Raw genomic sequence first — 5,760 nt, 5'->3', positions numbered from 1 at the left:
CGCACAGCCTTCCATATTAACTTCTGCAACTGCACTTACTGGAAGAACTGAATTTGGATCCAAATCCTTCATCTTGAGCCTTTCTAGAGCTTCCTCTTCTCCATGAATTACAATTTGGTCATTCTCGAACCAATGTCTTCTCTCTCTGGATCTTTTATATACCCTTTTATAACTAGCAGTTCTTCCTCTTTCCAACGGCTCACTCTTTGTAGTTAATGCAGAATTAGATCGATAAAGCAATCTTCCCCTAGAAATCCGTTTTCCAGAATATACATTAGAGTCAATCAAATGTAAATCTGCAGTTAACTCCACTCCTCCACTGCACTCTATCGAGCAGGAATGTGTAGTTAAACTTGCAGTTTGAACATTTTTTTTTATTTTTCCTTCCAAAACACTGCTTCAGAACATATTGTGGCTCCTCCGTACCAGTATATTATTCCCATAATTTGGAGGGTCTTCTAAGGGTAGTATGTTCATACCTATGTTTGTATGCATAAGACACAAGCACTTCAAGCGATCTAAAGGGCCCGAGAAACATTGGAGAAAACTATGAACACTATGATACTCATACGAGATGCACAATGATTTATGAGGTAAAAATCAAATGGAACTTGACGTGTGGGAAAGGGGGTCTCTTTCAAGTTCATGGCAACCAGTTTCAGTCATTACCTGTCGAATAATTGGATTGGTGGATGTTGTAAATTCATCGGTCATTCCATGCCAAACAAGCTTCCCCTCATGAAGAAACAATAACCTATTAAGTAAAGATGAAGTAAGGCATCCAACATCATGACAAAAAACCAATTAAAAACATCATATATAGGAGAAACCTGTCGACAGCTCTGAGGATAGTACTATGTTGATGAGTAACAACTACATAAGATGTAATCTTTCCTTGTTTCCCAGGTACAACCTCACCCTTTGTATGGACAGAGTGAATGAGATCTTCAACAACTGTTGATGGAACTGGATCAAGAATGAGATCTTCAACAACTTTTGATACAATCGGATCAAGCCCGACTATTGGTTCATCATATAAAAGCACCTGTCATTAAGATGAAACAAAATTATTAAAACAAATTGCAAAATAGAGCCTAACAAGGACAATGGAAGATAAATATATACAACAATTTCTAGTGAATGAAAAATCAAATAATAACAAATTTTGTAAATTATCATCATGGCTGAAAGATATGAAATATAAAGAACGAAGGTTTCTACCCAAACTGGAATAAAATGAGGTAGAAAAGTCTAATTATACTCGACTAGGAATGCAGAGTAAATACTATGTTCTGAGTTTCCACAGTTTGGGATTAATATCTGAAAGCAAATAGGATCAGCTGATATTAGTTGAGGCCCATTTTCCCACGGTTTATTTGGATTGCACAAGTTAGTGTTCACCTAGCGATACGAAACCAAGGCTTCTATAAAGCACAACTTTCGCGGGGGGAGGGGGGATGCAAAGGGTTATTACAAAAGCTTCACATCCATTAAATTTCAAAGAAATTTTACCATACCTCCGGCTCAATTGATTCTTTGGTGATGTCACAAATTATAGAACGAGCTAAAGTAACTCTTTTCTTCATTCCTCCTGACAACTCAGAAGGCAACCTTTCAACTCCCTGAAATGCATTGGTATTTTTACTCCGATGGGAACTTAAATATTAAGGCACCTAGAGTGCAAAAGGAGGTGATGAAAGTAAAGGCATACAATGGTTACATTATAAGTGGACAATCTATCAGAGCCAAGGTTCCACATTAACTACGTAAAACATGTTCCAACGGTTCATTATGTTGATTCACTCAAGCGCGATGCAACATCTTGCTAAGACCTTAGTTATTGGTTACATATTAACCCAAAATCAAGCAAGAAAGTTCCAAGCCAGGACAACCAAGTGAAATTGTATGTTATCTAGGAGAAAAAAGTCAAAATGCAAGCATACCTTTAAACCAACAGCAGCCAAGTTCTCTGTCACAAGCTATGAAATTTGTTCATCGGACATGCTTGAATTTTCATATCTATGCATTAGCACAAAGTCATCAACCAACTAAAGTGATTTCTTTATTCAGGAGAAAATTAAGGAAATTAGAATCCAAGATAATCCGCCTAAAAACTGAGAGAGAGTATAGTATTTCTAGGAAAGAATTTATACTGTCTCTTACAAAAGGAAACCAACATTTTCACGAACAGTCAAAGAATCAAAAAGGGCTGCACTCTGAAAAACCTGTTAATGAAAATGTAAACTAAGAAATAGAACATGGAACCGATAAATTATCTCAAAGCCCTGCCAGTATAGTATTCAGAGCTTAAATAAAATTTTACCAATCCAATTCGAAGACCAGATATCTCATCAATACCAACCAAACCCGATCTTTTTTTTACCTCGAATATATACCTCTCCCTGCACATAAGAATTATGCATTCTTTATATGAGGAACTAAATAATAATAAATCAACATGCAACATAATCATGCAAAAACAATTTACCAAAACTATGAAAGCGGACACAATAAGCATTACTCACCTCGTCTGGTGCAAGAAGTCCAGCAATAATCTTAAGAATCGTAGGTTTCCCAGTGCCAGAAGGACCAATAATTCCAACAGCTTCACCATGCCTAATCTACTGATCAAGGGAAACATTAGGAATCAACAGATAAAAAGAAAAAATAATTATAAGGATCCAAGAAAAGAAAAGAAAATTCTATGTTTCTAACTCGCCTATTTCTTTAAAAAAAAATGATAACACAGAAACATCAAAAAACTAGATTATGGAATCAATGTCTTTATCTAGCTACTAGAGCAGCCACCTCACTTGGAGGATAATGGTAAAGAACAGATGTATAGAACACAAGACATACATAATACCATGACTTGTATATAAACACTTGGTATACCTAATTCAAGATGTCACCAAATCAATGGGGTATATAGAATACATCCTAACAAAACCACCTTAAGTGAACCATGTACTATCAGAAAGCTAAAACTGATGAAATTTAAAACCAAAGCCCCAAAAGGAACTAATGCCCTTTAAGAATCAATGAAAGAAACCATCAACTAAGCTCACTAAAACTGATAATTTACACTGACATCTCCATTGCAGCTATAAAGCAGAAAAGAATAATCTGTGAAGGAAGAGAAATTAAACAAGAAATAGAAACCCAATTTATTTTCCTCATCGGAATATAATGAATGGGATGCTTTTATTTATGTGACAGGAAATAAAAGTTTCAGTTTAGTGAAGATGAAATTTGGGAAGTATAATGTAGTATAGTAATACACAACTTGATGTCTTCTTATGCTCTTGTTTGAGAGACTACAGAAAGAATACCATCGCTGCAGTCCCTTTTATACTTTTCTAAAGTAGGTTGATCCCCAAATATGTATCATTCCCATCTAGAAATTATTTATCTAACCATTTAGCACCTCAACAATCCCCAATCGTCCCACAAGAGAAAATGTTCAAACAGTTTTTGAGAAGTATCTAATTGATATCAGAATAACAGAAATTCACATGTTGTCTCAAAAAACTAACAGAAACCATATCTAAAGCCAAGAATATCACCTTGAAGCTCACACCTTGCAAGATGTGTTTTTCTCCAAATGATTTGTACACGTTTCGACATTCAATGAAAACATCGGAATCATTCTCATGCTTCACTTCCTTGTTGAAATTCCCAGATTTAGATGATTCCTAAAGGTAAATGTAAACCACCGTGTTGATACTGAGATACTAAAATTAAGACAAAAATAAAGTATTTAAGTTCCTAAGGCTTCATTTGGTTATTAATTTTTACTAGTTGTTTCTTCTTCAAAAAGAAAAATACTCGATTGGACACAAAAATAATAATTTGTTGAAAAAGTAAACATTAAAATTGTAAAAAAAAAAATCAGTAGAACAAATTGCATTAAACAATCATGTTAGAAATGGGGTTGCATTTATTTATTTGTCCATTTGTAATATAATGATTAGGTTTTCTACCTTATCTTTGTCTCTTAGCATTTTTTAAAAACAAAAACAAATAGAACTAAGGAAACATTGACTAAAATATCTAAATGCAAATGAATTGGATTTTTTACAGAGTTCGATTGCAAGAAACGATATAAGCAAAAACTGGATGCGAAAATACAATGAAATAACAAATGTTTAGCAGAAAAAGGAAAACATAAACAATTTGGAAGCAAAAAGGAAAGTAAGCAATAGCAAGGCCTATAACATGGTTAGCAATCAAGCAGATTCTGTCCAACCAAAACAGCGCACATTTTCAAGTCAACCTAAAGAAGTTGCCATAAAAAAATCCTTGTAAATTAAATGCAAAGAGCTAAAGAAAACAGAAAGTTGCAGATATATTTACATTGAATTTGGTTCCATGGAATCTATCATGTCCCAGGTTTCTAGTAGGTGCCATACATACACGAATAACATTTCTTTGCTCCTCCTTCTCATTGAAACAACAAAATTTGCTACTTTCTTTACCCAAATCACAAGCTTTTGTTGATGTAACCACAGGAAACGACCCCAATAAACTTGACGAAAAGATCACTCTTGCCATCTTCTTTGAGGGAAATGAAAACACCGAAACCCTGAGATATTAATATAATCTAATCACTTTCTAAAGCGGAATTTGAATGAGATCTGTAGAAGGGATTCTTGGTATTGGAAATTAGTGATTTTACCCAAGTAGATAGGTTAATTGATAAGCTGAAGGAAATGGGTTTGGAAGATCTAATTAAATTTTTAATTAATAAAATTAAGGATGCATTATGTATTTGGTCACCAACTACTCGTGACTTTATTTTGGTTATCTATTTACATTAATGACCCGATTTTTAGCAACTAATTAACGAGCTTAAATTTAATAAATGTTATCTGAAATTCTCTCTGAACTTTTCCTCCCCCGAGATCTTCTCCTCACGTAAGATCCCCTATCTTGGCAATGGAGAATGATTTTTCTCGTCATCATTCGATATACTCTCGTGGATCCCCGATGCAAGGTTTTATTTTCATGGTTTTCTCTTATTACTCACGATTAATGTTTGGCAGACTGGCGATTTGCGTGTGACTACATTTTGATGGTGATGGATCCCCATTATCATCCATTTGCCCCTCATAAAAATTCGTTATTCCTCCTCTATGGTCTCCCAAACGAGTAGCTCTCATGCTCAGCCACGACGGTTCGATTCTTTATTATTTCTTTGGACTTTATTACTATTGCTTGGTTTACTTCTTTGGTTTCAGTACCGATTGAGAATTTTCTTTTCCTCTCCAGAATTCATTCTCAATGTGGCCGATCTTTATGGTTTCTTCAATGGTGACGATTGGTAGCTTATCTTTGGTTGAGATCTTTGATAGTCTTGTATTTGTTCGCCACGACTTTTATCATTCAAGTGAATATGAACCACCATCAAATGGTTGTGTGGACACCATCGGAGAGCCCAACCGTTCACCCAACTATGGCTTTGGGATGACTGCTCAGGCAAGGTGATTCCCAGGCGGACACGGAGGCTCTGACCCACGATCGTTGGTTGCATGTTCTTCTTTTCCCTTGGACGAATTAATCAACCGAAAAAGTTGAAAGGGGTGAAATGACAATAAATTGTTTAGGGAGTAAGGATAATAAAAGATAGAAACTTTTGCACAACAATTTATAGTGGTTCGACTTATTAACAATCAAGAGATAACCTTTAATCTCCCTATCTTTTCACTTGGCTAAGATAGGACCAATCCCCTTTTAAAAAAGGTAAAAAGAAGAAAACAA

At 35.0% G+C, this 5,760-nt stretch overlaps 1 pseudogene; it reads right to left on the bottom strand.

Moving 5' to 3' along the window:
• Nucleotides 1–585: 585 nt before the first annotated feature.
• Nucleotides 586–4,569, bottom strand: LOC120151672 (annotated as a pseudogene).
• Between the last annotated feature and the right edge of the window lie 1,191 nt (nucleotides 4,570–5,760).

This window comes from Hibiscus syriacus, unplaced genomic scaffold (assembly GCF_006381635.1).
Source record: "Hibiscus syriacus cultivar Baekdansim isolate YM2019G1 unplaced genomic scaffold, ASM638163v2 tig00111067_pilon, whole genome shotgun sequence".
Lineage (NCBI taxonomy): Eukaryota > Viridiplantae > Streptophyta > Magnoliopsida > Malvales > Malvaceae > Hibiscus > Hibiscus syriacus.
Note: the sequence above shows the minus strand (reverse complement) of the source record. Positions and strands in the feature narration are given on the sequence as shown.